The sequence below is a fragment of the Microtus ochrogaster genome, linkage group LG7_11, assembly GCF_000317375.1.
Source record: "Microtus ochrogaster isolate Prairie Vole_2 linkage group LG7_11, MicOch1.0, whole genome shotgun sequence".
NCBI classification, from domain to species: Eukaryota; Metazoa; Chordata; class Mammalia; order Rodentia; family Cricetidae; genus Microtus; species Microtus ochrogaster.
The window spans coordinates 24,941,117-24,959,025 of record NC_022032.1 but is presented as its reverse complement, the minus strand read 5'-3'; positions in this window follow the sequence as shown (position 1 = coordinate 24,959,025).

Sequence of the window (17,909 nt, the reverse complement as noted above, 5' to 3'; positions counted from 1 at the left end):
ATTTTTATATTATTTATTATATTAAAAGAGTTAAAGTATAACATCTTCACAACATAACACATACTTATTAAAATATGAAACTTTCTCATACCTGTTTTCATTGAAGACTTTTTTAACCTTCATATAATGTTCTACTTTTAAATTACTTTAGTAATTTTATTTTAAGTGGAAAATAGAATACTATATTAGTTGAATTCATTTGAAAAGTGCGTTGGTATACTTTTTAAAAGTGCTAATCTGTTTTGCCAAAATTATCACAGGGCATATACCACGAGGCCTGTAGGACAGAGAAAAGCCTGACTTGAGTTTGAAGGATAGTCTCAAAGCTATTGAGGATGATACAGCAAAATCTAGGTAGATTGCCCTCTAGCCAGAGGGAGGGCTTGGCTCTCTCTCATTGGCTGGAGGTGCCCCCACATCAGAAGATGTCACTTAATCTATATAATTTGATGCTCACAGTAAGAAACTGAGTTTCTGCTTTGACTTGACTCCCTATCATGTCTGATTGTCCTGTGTCATGAGGATGCATAACAGCACACACTCACGTTTCCCTGGGGAATAAGTTTAAGGAGGCCTGGCAACTGGCATTGGAATGTGGGATGACTGGTTCCAGGGCAAAGTGGTCCTCAAGGTGAATGGGATTCCTCAATGGGTAATTCAACTTCACCCAAAAAGGACCAAGCCCTTAGGGTCCCAAGATATATGCTACTCTCCGGAGGCGTGGAATTTTTCAGACCACAATGCAATCCAGGCATGGGAGGATATAGTTAATTATCCTGGTCCCCTAGGTACTCACTGGGAATCTGTTCTCTTGGGACATGTGGAACCTGGTGGAGCCTGTGGCCAGAGAAAGGGAAAAACACTTTGATAGACCCCAACATTGGGATTCTATCCAACTATTACAGCCCTTGAGGCGTGTTTTCACTTTGCTGCTCTGCCTCCCCAAATGGAGTAAGGATAAGGTCAAAGATTGGGAGAAGTCTGAAGAATCCAAAAGTAACCAATTAACTAAAAGAATGGGAGAAAAGGAAACAGATGTGGGGGGGAGAATGAAAATTGGCACAATTTACTGAAGAGCAGTCCCAGAGGGAAGGAATAAGAAGGCAGAGGCAAAGACAAAATGGAAAGTAGATATTGTCTGTTATGAGGAGTGGCCATCTCTTTATGCACTCAGCCACTCTAGAAAGGATAAAATGGGAGAGGGTAATGGGATAAATAAGGGGGCTTCTCCCTTGCTAGGCGAAAATGAATAGAGACTTGGATGGGGCCGGATAGAAACAAAGGAAAGTTCTGGCTTCTGATCTTCCCAGGGATGTCTGCCAACCTCCTGGGATAAGATATGTTAGGACAAATGGATGCTGTTATTACCATTGACCACCTCGCCTTTCATGATGATAAAACTGAAGAAGGTCTCACCACCCCCAACACCTGGATTCACACCTAAAAGTAGAGGCCCGAGCCCCACGTTGGGCACCAGCCACAACCCTTAGGGTCTCCCCCATTAGGTGGCCACCTGGTAAGCCAGCATGGGGGGAGCAGTGGCCTCTACCTGAACACAAACTGTAGAAGGAGCAACGTGCTGTTTCCCACCACCTGGCTAGCTTTACCCAAAATAATTACATGGAAACTATATTCTTTTAAACACTGCCTGGCCCATTAGTTCCAACCTCTTATTGGCTAACTCTCATATCTTGATTAACCTATTTCTAATAATGTGTGTAGCACCACGAGGTGGTGGCTTACCAGGAAAGATCTTAACCTGCATCTGTCTCTGGTGAGAGAATCATGGCGACTGCCTGACTCGGCTTCTTTCTCCCAGCATTCTGTTCTATTTTCTCCACCTACCTGATTTTCTGTCCTAACAAAGGGCCAAGGCAGTTTCTTTATTAACCAACAGACAGATGACCCTCTTCCATCAATAAATGTAAGATGCTCAAGGAAATCACCAGAAATCTGCTTAAAGAAGGATGGATAAGGCTTTCGATGAGCCCCTGGAACAGACCTGTGTTTGTGATATGTAAACCTATGAGACCTGGAGGATGTTACATGACCTACAAGCAATCAATGCCCGTATGGAGCTAGTAGGGGCCTCTTTAAGGGGCTTACATTAGGTCCTAGCAATCCCCTCCCAGTTTATAAAAAAAGATGGCCTTTTAAATTGTGGGGAATATATTGCAATTATAATAGATGAGAAATCCAAAGAACATATAAATGAGCACATTTGTCTGTTGGAATTTTGTTTTCAGTTAAGAATTGTTCTTCACATGTACACATACATCACATATAAGTTCTCTGACAATTTTATGAAAATTAGTTTGATACTTTCCTTTCCTACATACCCAACATTGTGACTTAAAAAAAAAAAACAATCATCAAATCCAATTAGGGCTTCCAATAATCTGGGTCATGTGCCCTTAGGATGCAGTGTAGTTACCTTGCCAAGAAGTAAACTTTTAGTGAAAATTGATTCTCCCTCTGTTAACACAAGAGTTAACAGTTGTAAAAACTCTCCAGCTTCATGCCTTCATATATGCACACATAGGCTAGTATTTGTTCTTGCTTGAGCTTCACAGACTTTGGTGTAATAGTGGCACATATGTTGTGGGATATGATGATTTGGCTAAGAATGGCCCTGGTAGGTGCATATATTTGAATGTTTAGTTACCAGAAATGAAACTCTCATGGGATTAGGATAAGGAGCCGAGGCCTTGTTGGAGGAAGTGTTTCATGGTGGAGAGTTTTGAGGCTTCAAATACCCAAGTCAGGCCCAGTGTTATTTCTCTCTCTCAGCCTGCAGACCAGGATGTAACTCTCAGATACTACCACAACCCCTCGTATACCGCCGTGTTTCCTGCCATGATGATAATGGACTAACCATCTGAAACTACAGCATGCCTCAATGAAGAATTTTCCTTCATAAGAGTTGCCCTTGTCATAGAGTCTCTTAAAGCAATAAAATAGGCACTAATTGGGCTGTTTGCTTTATTAATGTTTTAGGTTTCTTTTTTTGTTGTTTTTTGTTTTTTGTTTTTTTTTTTACTTTTTTGTGTATTCTAAATTCTAACACTCAGTCAGAGGGTTTCCCTATCATGTAGACATTCCTTCATTATAATTACTGAGTCCTTAGCTTTACAGACAAGTTTTATTTTCATGAGATCTCATTTTTTAAACCATTTTTTCCACAATGCCTATGTTATAATAGTCCTTTTCTGAAAATCTTTTCATATGTCAATGAGCTTAAGGGCATTTCCCATATTCTCCTCTATAACATGGGTTTTCTGTTGAGATCTTTGTGGTGGTGAGTTCTGTGCAGCGTGAGAATTCAGATCAGGTTTCATTCATTTACATTACATCCCTTTTTAAGTCATAAAAAGATTATGAAGATAAACTGAGATTTGATACTTTGAGTAGGCGAGGGAAGCAGAGAAGCGTTGTTGAACGGACAGTCCCAATTGCAGTAAATATTCAAGGACTGCTGGGGATGACAGCATTTTAGGACATCTGCTAAGGACAGTGCTTGATATTTGGTGATGTTGACACAAGATAATCTGTTCATGCTTTGAATAGCAGAAGTAAAAAGTGGAGTCACTGAAGCCTTTGGTGCCAGATCATGGATGACTCCCAGCCAGACATCAGGAAGAAAATTTATAAGATTTTTTTTTAAAAGCACACTGCTTGATTTTGATCTTGCTTAAATATAATGTGTTTTTCTACCCTGGTGCTTTTCTATTGGAGAAAAAAAAAATGAAACATTTAACTGGCTTTGGATTTTACAGAACAGCACTACTGAGACCCATTGGAGTTTAACAGAGACATTGAGCATTTTATTTTGCTGTTTGTTGTTTAGTTTTTTTCACGAAAGTTTCTTTGGTAGCTTTGACTGTTCTAGAACTCACTCTGTAGACCAGTCTGGCCTTGAATTCACAGACATCCACACACCTGACTCTGCCTCCCGAGGGTTGGTATTAAAAGTGTATGCTGCCACCATCAGGCAAAGCATTGAACTTTTTGCTACAGTTTTTAAAAGTTGGGAAATTAAGGCTGCATTGGGTGTTTACTATGCTATTACCATGAGATGGGAACAAATAACAAAGGAAAGGTCATAGCTAGAAAGAGAAAATTTCGATTGAGGAAATTTTTCATTATGGTTGGCCTGTGGATATGTCTGTGTGGTTATAACTTTATTGGTATTTTCTGCAACAGAGCCTGTCTCACTGCGGTCCATATTTCTGCTGGGCAGCTAGGTTTATGTTTTATAAAAAAATAGCTGAGGTTGAGGCTAGGTAAGTAAGAAATATTCCTACTGTTTTACTTCTATAGATATTGCCTTAAATTCCCTGCATTCATGTAATGATTTGAATTCTCTAGATACTAAGCTGTACCCTGAAATGGAAATTGACATTGTTCTATACACAAATGCAGACAGATAGACAAACAGAAACATATGAACACATACAGACATACATGCACAGACAAAGGCACACAAAATCACTCACAAAATGAACATATTTCTGTCTGTGTGTATGAGGTATAATTTGAATTAAAAGTACTAATCAATATTAATCTCACATACTCTTTGTTTGAAACTTTTTCTTCATATCATTGGCCTAAAGTTATTAAATTTAACACTTGTATTTTCTAAAGCAGGCTCTGTCTGTATTTGTAAATATAATTATTTTCCTGAAGCATTTATCTTACTCTGTTGCCCCTTATATCAACATATGTATATTTTAGAAGTTATGACATGCATGCATTTGTTCATTTTTTATCACCAAATTTGCCAAATAGTAAAGCAGAATAACTGTAAGTGCAAACTCAGGAATGACAATTCATTTCTTAAAATAAGTGTTTATTAGTTATGCAAGCGAGTATTAGTTCATTCATCAATTCATTGTCTCTTTTGCTTTTCTGAAAAAGGAGATTGTACTGAATTATCCAACATAAGAATGTTCTTTGTGAAAGTAAATAATAAACTTCATATAAATATATAACATATCATAGTAAGATAGTTTGCAATAAATTGATTCTGCTAATTCATGTGATCAATGGGTAGTATGTTGAAGCAAATAGATCGCCGGTGAATTTTAATTTAAATAATTTCACTTCAATTGTGTGAAGTATTGATTGACTTATTAACCTATTTTCCTTTGTCAGATTGTATGATGAAACCACACTGACATAACCCATAATTCTGCTAGTAAATTTTGCATATAAGACTATTATCAGTTTTTTTTAGGGGAAATGGTGATGTTAATTGACATATATCTCCTGAAATAGAATTTCCTTCCTGATACGAATGTCACTTTTAAAATTAATGTCTGGCAAGCACAATCTGCTGGCAGCTCATTAGAACCAGTTACTCCTCTGAAAGAAAGAAGTGATAAAAATAATAAAATCACCATTTGTTGATGCATACAAATAAGCGACAGATATATGATATTGTAAAGGCTTTTTAGTACAAAGCCTCATGCTGTAGAAATTCATGCAAGATTTCTGTCATTCAAATGCACATATATTTTGCATTTTTAATAATCTATGAGAAATTTTATCCATTGTTCAAATAATATGTTCACAAGGAAAGGATCTAGCCTATTAAAATTGATATCTCTTAGTGAATCAAATCCTCTTGAGTCACAATAGCATGCTGCAAATGTAATAAGGTAGTTTTATCCAATAAACAGGAAAATACATACTTATTATTGAGAAATGATTAAAGTACCGTCCCCATGCCTGGCAACACTTTTCTAGATAATAAGACCTCTTAAGAAAATTGTTCCTTACCATCACTCTTAATGATCATTAAGACTCCTCTGTTTTGACAAATTTCTGTTTTTATCAGAAATGCTACCAAAACAAAAACAAAACTGTTAAACCTTGTCAAATGCCCAAGGCTAGTAAAGTCATGGATTATAGAGGAGGGTCTCATACTACCAATTTAAGAAACCATCAGAATCCCTAGCTACATTCTAAATACTTGTCCCAATACCCACAGATAACTGTAGTTTTTGCCCACCCTCCTTCAAGAAAACTGATGTTGCCAACTGACAGAGACCATACCAGAAAACCACAGTCAAACAGAATTCAGGGATGTACAGCCCAATCACAATGGGTGCATCTAAAATAAAATTTCTACTCCTCAAGGATCATTGCCAGCTATACAAGAAGTTTTCTGAGAGTTTGTGTCCTCTAGGAATGTTAGAAGCCACATTCATAAAATCAACCATCATGCGTGGCTAAAACATGTGCTGAACACGAACAACCTCAGTAGACATGTGAATGTGGAGAGGGAAGATTCAAGGGGGCCTCAGTCCTACACAAATAATTACAGTCGAATAGAGAATGTTGAAAGTGGGAGGAATAAACTTCTCTAGAAAAGAGAGAAAGAATGTGTGTGATGTGTGTGCACATGTAAAAACAACTAATGAAAAGGGAAGGCATGAATTTGAAAAAGAATAAGGAGGTGTATGTGAGAGGTTTTAGAGGGATGAGTGGAAAGGGAAAATGATGTATTGTAATCTCAAAAATAAAAGATATAGGCATTAAAAAATTACCACTAAATTAACGAATATCAAACTTTCACAGACATGTTTAGACATAAGATGTTGTTTTAAATATTAACATCATTAGGACATTAATGTGATAGCTTATGGTGACAGATTTATAGTAGTTGATTTTAAGGAACCTGTATAAACTTAAGAGATAACCATTTAGGAAAAATAATTACATTGATGTGATATAGCCACATGCCTTTGAGTACTCAGGGAGATGATTGCTGCAGGTTACACTTTTTGTCTCCTAAATGAACCAGCAGGCCTTTGTGTTGCACTACACTCACTTGAGGTAAATCATTTTATTCACAGAAGGAATTATAGTATGAAGAATTCTGTCACATTAAATACAAAATAATTCAAATAAATGCAAAATTGTTTTACATATATAGTTTTGAAAATAGACCAATGTAAATAAAAGTGTAAGAATCAACCATTAGTACAAATTAAAACTATAATTAAAAAGCATGAATACTGAGGAACATCAATAAGCATTTTAGTAACTAATAATTTTATACCAATTACTTTAGTAAAAATATATCTTCTATTTAGTAACCTTTAGTAAAATAACTGATATTTATATAATCGGCTATGTGTAGACCTGTATATTTTGACTACTTTCTTCCTCTATGAACTTTTCATTATATTTCATTGCTTCGTTGAGGAGACTGGTAAAAGAAATATTGGTATTGAAATCAAAAGTGTTTGTCAAACATTTTCTAACTTCTACAATTTGATAGTAAGCATTTGGATTGACTTTGTTTTCTCCCATTCACATATGAGAACATGTGATTGTTTTATGTTTATCATATTTCTGGAATAAAATATTCCGTAGTTTCATCTAAGTTTCTATAAGTGAAAAGTATATAAAATTATTATTGCAGAATAATATAATACACATTTGTAAATTTATGGGATTTTCAAAGCTTTCAATCATAAAATATATCAAAGTAAAGGCTAATAGTTCAGGTTAAGAACATTGCATTAATATTCTGAAATATCATATTGAACCACATGAGTAGATAAAATGAATATACACTAAAAATGATTCATCCTAATTTATACCCAGTGCAATTATACATCCTTACAATTTGACTGGTACTTAGAAAATAAAAGTGATTTTAAAAAAGTGAATTTTAGCTATAGGATTTTATTCTACAAACTGATAACTAATATTAATATAATCAAAGCAAATGTATATTAACTTATGAAATCAATGTCTATTTTTATAGTTATAAAATACAAGAACCATTTGAAAATCAACTTGATATTATAGTGATGAGCATATTTCCATGGAAGCTATGCACTTAAATAAGCATTGGCCTTCTTGAAATTTCTCTGGATCTTGCCCAAATGCATGCTGATGTTTTAAAATTACACCACGCACATTATTTGTTTTCATATTATCTCGTGCATACACTAATATTTACCTGGTTAACATGTAATAGCCTATGCAGTTAAGCACAGTTAGTCAGTTAAAGAATATTTATGGAATGGTTTGTTCTCTTTGTGGTCTACTTCCTTTCCAAGGGCGGTCACTGCCTCCATGATGGATTTTCCAAGCAATGGGAGTAAAAAGTGAATCAAATGCTCACATAAGTGAAAATTATCTGCTAGTTTTATTTCATCCAACTATCGAACACATTCAGGTCCAATAACATATCCTACTGTTACTGTTACAGACTGTATTGCTGTTAAGAAAATTGTTCTGAGTTGTGTTACAAACAGCTTCAAGTTACCACGAAAGTTCTAACAAGGCTAACAATGAGTTCAGTGCAAAATAGAAATATGCTATAAAAGTTTACTATTACATTGCTGATGAATGATAAATATGACTTTTATAGAAACACCCCAAGTTCTCAGCTTATTATGTTGGAAAAAAAAACCATTAGAAACGTAAACAAACTTCAAGACTCAAAATAAAACAGAGGAAAGCTATCCAACAGCAGTTACTGGAAAACACATCCATAAGCAAACAGAGATCGTATAATAACTAGATATCTGAATTTTTTTTTAATTTATCATTTCTTGATTGTTGTTTATTTGGATTTTTTATTTGTCTTTTGTTTTAGGTAGGATATCACTTAGCCCTACCTGCTCCTTAACTCAGCCAGAAATGATCTGCAATTCCCAATTTCTTCCTCTATGTTCCAATTCCCAATTTTAGTACATCAATCACATTCTCAAAAGATGAATTAATGCTGTTCTTTAACCAATTTATCATATAATATGGCTTAATGCCAGTTGAGGGGGATCCTTGACTATGTCCTGTAACTTAAGTGAATCGAGATCATAAGAGACTTAAAGTAACTGCTATCATTCACTTTCATATTTATTATCAAAGCTGTCATGATGCAGCTTGGCATTCAGGCTCTTACATCAGATGAGGACTGTGGCCTTCTATCTTCCCACCAAAAGGGACATGAGCAGATACTTAAACTGCATGGCAGCTGCATGAAATCCACTCCTCATCACCAGCATGGCCACTGTTCCTGTCTTCATCATCCAGGTCATTTCTTTCAGTGTCATCCTGTGGAACATGGGTCGTATATGTTTGGCACCTTTCTCTTAAAGCCACTTTCATTGGCCCTGTAATTCATAAAGAGTCTGCATTTTAAAGGTGTTTGTTTTTTCTCTTCTAGACAACTGTGTCTGTTTGGGCTGAGATAGCTTTCCAAGAAATATCATCTGGAAGTTGTTTTTAAAATGCTATTTCATAAAGTTGATTTCCTTTACTGAAACAATAGAAGACTTGACAGGTGAAGTTCAAACCAATGCACTAATGGGAAAATATAGATGATAAAAATAATTTATAATTATATAAACGTGGAATCATGTGACTGATTGAAATATTGCTAAAATTTTAAAAATCTCCATCATCATATTTTGCTTAAATCTAGATAGTTCACCCTCTTAAACTTTCCTTCAAGTTTAAAATGCTCATAAAAGAACGGATCTTTTAAGAATATTTTTATGACAAACATTAAGAAAATATATCACGTGAAACTTCAAAAATGCTGAACAAACTGAACACCAAATGAGATTTTTCAGGGTATTTCAAAGCTTATTTTTAAATTACAATTAGGAGATATAGCAAGAAAATCATTACAATTCATCTTTCTTTCTGTGTCTAGATGATATAACTATTAAAACAAATAAGGGGTAATGGAGCAAAGCAAAACTAGTTTTGAAACTGTTTAATATGGAAAAGTCTCTTTGGGAATTCATTGTGTAATCATCAGGGAAAAGCTTATTGTCAGAATAAGAACTACATTAACAAGAGAAAAAATATCCAGAGATTGTCATTTTACTTTGTGATGAAGTGCTAAAAATTTTCTAAAAGCATAATTTTTTTCAGAGTTAATATCTCAATTTGGGCTAAATTACAGCAGTTTAGACATGAGTGGTCAGCAGTTTTGAAAAGTCCATGGGTATAGATCTACATTCTACAAATCCTAACGCGATCTCCCATTGCTTACTTATTTTCAAGAATCGAGAAATTCTTCAAAACAATGTCAAAGAACAAGAAAATTATTGCAGACATTTTGTAGCCTGTGTTTGTTGATGTTGAATTTCATGACTGGGTACACTGACCACCTGATAGGATAATTGGCAAAAGATGATTAGAATTTTGTCTGCATGTATTTTTGTGTTGAGATCTTGACAAAACCTTTTAACATGGCATTTAAAAATTTTTTACAGCCGGGCGGTGATGGCGCACGCCTTTAATCCCAGCACTCGGGAGGCAGAGACAGGCGGATCTCTATGAGTTTGAGACCAGCCTGGTCTACAAGAGCTAGTTCCAGGATAGGCTCCAAAACCACAGAGAAACCCTGTCTGGAAAAACCAAAAAATTTTTTTTACATATTTTCTGTTAATATTTTCAATTTGAAGTAGTAATATCTGGATTTACATCACATAAATGATACAAGGCATTGAATTAATTACTATCTTCCATTTCTACATAAGAATATTGAATATTTCATGCAACATTTAAAGAAGGCTTCTTGAATTTGAGCATACTTACTTCAAGAAAGTAAGTAATTCTTGAACCACAGCTGTAGAATGCTGATTATGTAAAATTAACTTACAAACAAGTAATGTGTTCCAAATTACTATATGTTCTATGACTACCTTTCTTTTACTAGTATGTTTACAATAAACATATAGCAAACAACTATGAACTTCAAGATAAATAATTCTGTAATTACTGTTCTAAATTCAATGTCTGCTTCTTATATTTAGGCTGTATCTCCTTGTCTTTACAGCTGAGTGTTTCAAAGATTGTTATTCATGAAAACATAATAGAATACTGACATTTTTGTATATTACTGTATGCTATTTTGATATTAACCCTGAAAAAATAAATCTATAATCTAAACAAGGAATGCTGAATGTGTCAATAATCATTAAAGCTGCCCTGATGACTTAGATTAATTAATTTATCATTTATGTATTTATCAATTTGCTTTTCCAAGATGCTCTTCAAAATGTTCCCATAAGTGTGGACTATTTAATCTGAATCTTGACAAATTCTTTCAGCTAATAATGGAAAACTCTACTGTTCTCATAAGTCATATAGGTATCCATATGGTAATTTGTAGCCCAAAGACTAGCAATAAGCTATTCTATTATAGATAAACTATATATATATATATAGTTTATTATAGATATTACTCTTTGGAAATATAGATATTATTAATTATTTATTAATATAGATATTGATATTATTAATATAGATATTAGTCTTTGGAAATGTTATAGAAGCAAAAAAGAAAACATAAGAAATATATCTTAGATTTGGAATGATGAGATCAGGACCCAACCTTGAAACAGTATATCACATAGCAGCCTCTCTGTTGATTTTTCAGTGACACTATAAACATTTTTGTTACTTAAATATCAAAAAAACCCACTCAATAAAAAAATCATTTCACATTTCTGACTTAATTCAGATATGTTATATTTTATATACATACTTTACCTGTTATATGATAAACAAATAATATAAAAATGTATATTCCTCTGCAATAGATTTAATATTCAGTGTCTCTATAAGAGCAAAGTATACAAGACAAATGAAATAGTCATTGACTCATAATTTTTAACTCATTATAATTAAGGTACAAATTGCTTACTAATTATATTATAACGAGCACCTTGCTGAGAGACTTGATTCTAGTTAGTTCCTGACTAACTCAGATTTTTCTAACATGTTTTATATTGCTTGAGTATCAAGTCAATTTCCCTTAAATTTTAAATATATTTGCATACTGATTTCTTCATTATATTCTAATTACATAAACTAATTCTTTCAGACAGAAACAGGAGAACTGCTGTGATGTTTGAGTGTCTTGCAGAGAATTCAGCAAGTTTCCCCAGGCTTGCTTTTTGTGAAATTCTCTCAGGATTTTTACAGAATGTCCTCCCATTTTAATCAAAACTATCCACTGTTCTCTTGTGGCAGGATTTATCAGTTAGGCAGGAATTTTTTCCTAGTCAATGTTTTTTATGCTGTGAATACACTGTGGCCAAGGTAACTCTTATAAAAGAAACCATTTAATTGGAAGGCTGCTTGGAGTTTCAGACGTTTAGTTATTGAATATCATGTCTGATTCATGTTAGCACACATGATACTGGAGCAACAGCTGAACACTGTATCCTGATCTGCGGGTCAAGAGAGAGAGAGAGAGAGAGAGAGAGAGAGAGAGAGAGAGAGAGAGAGAGAGATTGGCTTGGTTTGGGCTTTTGGAATGTCAAACCCATAAACCAGTGACACACTTCCTCTAGCAAGTCCACAGCTTCTGATCCTTCTAATCTTTTCAAGTAGTACCAATCCCTGGTGACTAAACATTTTTATTAAAACCACTACATCATTGCTATCACTCTCCATTTTCATCAGTGTTGTATTTTTGATAAGTTTCTGCCTTTATTACATCATATAGTGAATAAATACTTATTAAACATTAAAAAAATAAATGAAACAGTGTGGCCTCTCACTGCAGAAAACAGTGTCACTAGATAAAAGCAATGAACACAATATTAGAAATTTTACCATATGCATCCCCTCTCTAATATTTCCCAGACCCACCTTCCCTGCCCTACTACCATACTTTGCATCATTTCTCCATCCCCTTTAAGACCAGTTATGCCAATCAAATACTCTTGAAAATTTGGTTTTTCACTGGAGTGTGATCCACTTAACAGGGGATACACTCTTAGAGAATTGATTCTCTTTTTTGCCACAGGTAGCAATTGTCAAGTTCCCCACCCCTGAGAGTGGAAGAATTTTGTGCCCAACTCGTCTCTCTATGTTTCGATTTGGACTGGCTTTGGCTTGCATACCTTTCCACTTGGGGATTTTAATTACACATTCCTTAGATGAAAGATGTATCATAGAGAACAAAAAAAAAAGCTTATTTCACTATTAGAGTCTACAGCAGCATATTTAAGAAATCTCTCTTTATCAACATAATATACTTGAAAATCTGGAAATAAAGCCACACATCTACGAAAACCTGATTTTTGATTAAAAAAAAGAACAGAAATACACACTGGAAAAAAAAAGAAAATATTTTCAACAAGCAGTATTGATCAAATGCATGTTGAATGTAGAACAATGCACATAGATTTATATTTATAGCATCAAATAAAATTCACCTTAAAATGAAACAATGACTTCAACATAAAGCCTGAAAGAACTGAATCATATAGAATTGAAATGGGGAGTTATCTTGAACTCACGAAGGGCAGGAACTAACGTGGAAGGTAAGGGAAGAGAAGAGGGAGGGGAGAAATATGTGGTAGGGCAGTTAAAACTAGGGACCATTTGACAGGTTGTATGGAAAGCTAATACAGTAGACCTTTCCTATAATATATAGATATATCAAAACAATCTAAATGAGATTACCAAATAAAGGAATAGACAGCGATGTCTCCAATGGATATTTCTCTTCACGAAATTCCAGTACCAAGAATGGATTACATCGAATTGAGTCCTTGGCCAAATGATTCCCATGGAAACCCCCAAACAATGCAGGCTATTGACGAAGCTATTTATCACATTACACAACCAAACATATGGCCCCTATCACTGAAGGAAACAAATTCACAACACATTGAAAATAAAGAAGTTCAGCTTGTACCTACTGATGGCCTCACCCCTAAGGACTAGTTATTCCTGGTGCCAGAAGTTACTCTATACTCTACCAAAAGATATAGGTAAACACTAACACAATTTATAACCTTCTGATCCATAATAGTGAGCTACCTGCAGCACACTGGTGCAATAACAGCGCAAAACTTGTGGGAGTAACTCATACCTGATTGGAGTAGAGACCCACTCTATGGCATGGGTTCCATGTCATAGAGCGGCCAATCATTTGATACTAGAGAGGCTATAGAACAAGAAGGGAAACAATATTACTCTTTTAATAAAGGAATAAATCAACAGAGTCTAATGATGTTTTTCTATACTCACCTATTTTTATAAAGTAGGAAGCGCATTTGCTTTATAGCACATGCTGCCTATGTAACAAGTGAGATTTGGACCAATGATAATCTCTTCTTTAGTTTTTGTTTTTCCTTTTGCAAGTAGTATAAAGAATGTCGCAAGAATTGGAAATAGATAGGTTGATATGTGTGTAATTAAAATAGATTTAACCACTTTTTCTTTTTTTCCTCTAATATCTCCCTTCTACTTTTGCTCCAACTCTCCTTATGACTCCCAACTCTCGAACTGATAGTCATTTCTATTTCTATTTTTGTCATATACATATATATGAGTGGGCTTTTTTTGCTGTTTTGCTATGTTATTTTCTAAGTATTATGTCTAGTTGACCTATAAAATTCAAAGCATGAATTCTTACATTTTGAGGCAAAATAAGTCATTCAATGTCAATATTGTGGGTTTAGGCAGTGGTAGAATGCATAGAACAGTTTTGAGTCTGATGAGAGTTGAAGAGAGATGTTCAAATTGGATGGTAAAGTAATTCAGTATGAAAGAAACTGCAGGCATGAGAACATATCTGAGTATCTGTGAATGTAACATTACATGACTCTAATGCACAAAAAATCTTAAATAATTTTATCTTAGAAACTCTTGAGTGCTTATTATGGAAAATAATAATGTAGTGATCTGGAATTTTACATAAAAAAGGAGATTGGGTCTATAAATGAACAATTCTGTAGCTCTGAGTGGAAAGGTTTTGGTTATCTATCTACATCTATCTATCTATCTATCTATCTATCTATCTATCTATCTATCTATCATCTATCTATCTACCATCTATATAATCGCATTTATCAAATTTATACTTTTATTGTCTATAAAAATAGTTTTAAAAGTAACATTTCAATTTTAAAAAAATTCAAAATTTAGATATTAACAAAATATTTGCATGTAATGCTGATTTCAAAGCATGCACCTATAAGGATTATTTTTCTTAAAGAAGTATAAGTCATAAATTTAATATGAACTATAAATACAAATTAATAAGATGAAATAGGGATACTTTTTAATGTAAGGCAAAGAAGTACAATGAAGTTATTAAATAATTTTCTTTTCATCAAAAAATATTTTAAAGTGGTATTAAGTAGTGAGTGCTTCCTTAAAATCATACTTTTCTTGCAGATAAACATTCTGAGCTTAAGGGATTTAGAACTTTGTTCTCACTCTTTAGAGGATGATTTATCTCAGATGGGCAAATTAGTCATTGTGCTCTTCATTTTCTCTTCATCTGCAGGAAAGAACTCATTGCACCTCTCAGATAAACTGTTTCAGGATTTAAATGGAGCATCTCATCTTAGTAGGTAAGTGTTCATCAAGTAATAATTCCTTACATTTCATCAGTATCCTGGCATATGATTCAGAATTCTGTTTCTTCAATATTTATGATATGTTTGGTATGTATAAACAACAGATTGAAAAAAATTAAAGAAATGGCCAGTCTCCTGTGAAAATTTTGTTAGCACTCAAATATTTTAATTCCTTGGCTTTGAAAGATCAAACAAATTATTTGGCATGTTTACAGTTTCAACAGAGAGTGAGCCTCAGCATAAAACACATTATGAAGCTCAGGTAATTTTATACTGATTATTGTAACTTCGTGAGAGAATGTGTGATTTATTATACCTGTCTCTCTAAGTGAGATAAAATGTTTGAATAAAAAGTAATTTTCATCTATAAGCCCAGAAATGGATTTCATAGGAAACAGCCAATTAGTGATAAAACCCCTTGTGATGTAAGGAGTTGAAGGAAAAAACTGAGTGAAAAGAAGAGCAATTCCATTGTTCCAGAAGTGCCAGAGAATTATAAAAACAGGGCTGAGGCAGAAGCTCTGAGAATTCAGAATTGTGCTATGGGTTTTATTGAACAGATAGCATATCTATTTCAAATTAAGATCAAACGCTTTTTCTTTCGGGATTATAGAAAGATAAATAAAACAACTAGTTTGTGTGTATTTAGTTAGTTTTCATAACTACTGCACTATCCATAGAAGTAGAGTCTATCTCTTGGTATTAAAGTATATATCTGTAGAACCAGAGTTGAAGATGAAACATAACACAATGTGTAGGTCAGTGACTACTCATTTGGTATGTGTTACTGGATACCATTTCTCTATACCGAAATGTGTGCTGAAGAGACTTATTTTAACTGACATATTATATCATCCTGAGAATATTTTTATGATAAGAGTTCATCTCTAAGTCTAATCATGAATAGATATCTTTCTGTTAAAATAATCAAATTCATCTTTAGTTATCTAATTCTTCTGACGGTCTAACAGTATACTAGAGATTTGAGGTATAAAATTGGGAAATTACCATCTTATCTCTAGTCTAAAAACATTTTGAAAGTGTTGTAGAAAAACTTTACCCCATGTAAGTTATTACAATTGACCAGGATACCACTGATGGTAAGTTTACATATTATGAGATTTCTATGTATAAGTGACTTGTAGAAAAGCCAAGTAAGTTTCACGGTGATGTTTGATTTAGTTTTATACAAAGGAATTAGGATAAGCTATGACAAAAATTATATATTCAAATAGCTGACATGTTGAATTAGTGATATTAGCAAACAGCCAGTTACAGAAGTTGTTAAGAGGGAGAACCTTAATATTTGTGAAAGAGGGATTTCTTGCTTTCTGCCTCAAGCGTGGAGCAAGCTAGATACACATGAAGGTACTATCCTTCAGGGACCAAAACTCAAAAAGTATTCTGTATGACTTCTTCCTTCCATTAGGGAAGTTAGTTACAAAGTATTCTTGGTTTTTTGTATAGGGAAACATGCATTCTCTTCACTAACTAAACGGCTTTTAATTCAAAAAATGACTTGTCAGCATAAATTAGGAAAAGTTTTATTATCCAAATTCATATTGTACTGAGAATTAAAGAAGAGGAGATAAAATACTGTGCTAATTTATAAGGGCTAAATATAAAAGGGCTGACATTCTTTATGTCTGCCCTCTTATATTATGTCTTAGTGGTCTTGACTACCTTTTTTCCTTTCTGTAGGACTAGTTCTAGTCTTGTGTTTGAAGTAGATGATTTTGATGAAGAAATCAATCACCATAACAAAGAACAAACAGATATAAGAACCTAAGAAGTCGATCAGGGCACCCACTGAACTATCATGACAAACACATATGTCTAAAACAATACCAACATGGGGAGAGGCATGCTCCACCATGACTTTCTCATCAACAATGAGAAAGTTTCTTCCTTTAGCCAAACTCAAGAAGAAGACTACCTGAAAGAACCCACGTGAGTTTGTGTGTGAGGGACAATCACAGCACAAAGGAGGTCAAATGTGTACAAATGGATCAGGGCTGTTCAATGCAAAATTAAGCACATAGGAGATATTGAATAACACTTAGGGCATCAATGAATGCAGTAACTTGAAGCATAAAACAAGTTTCATGGTAGTAGTAGTAGTACTAGTAGTAGTAGTAGTAGTAGTAGTAGTAGTAGTAGTAGTAGTAGTGTGTAGGGAGTATAACATTTTCTCTGCTTTTTTTTTTGTTGTTGTTGTTGCTGTTTGTTTTTTTAACTCTTTGCTCTTTGGAAACCTATCACCCAGATTCCAAATAAATAAAGACTTATACTTATTATTACTTATAAATGTCCAACTTTAGCTTTTCTTTTTTTCTAGTCAGCTTTTCTTAAATTATCCCATCTACCTTTTGTCTCTGGGCCTTTATCTTTCTCTATTCTCTATTCCTTTCTTTCATACTCCATGGCTGGTTGTGTGGGTAGGTGGCTGACCTCTGGTGTCCTCTCATTGTTTTCTTTGCTCTTCAGGCTGAGGAGGGAGGGGGATTTGACTGGGGGAGGGGGAGGGAAATGGGAGGCGGTGGC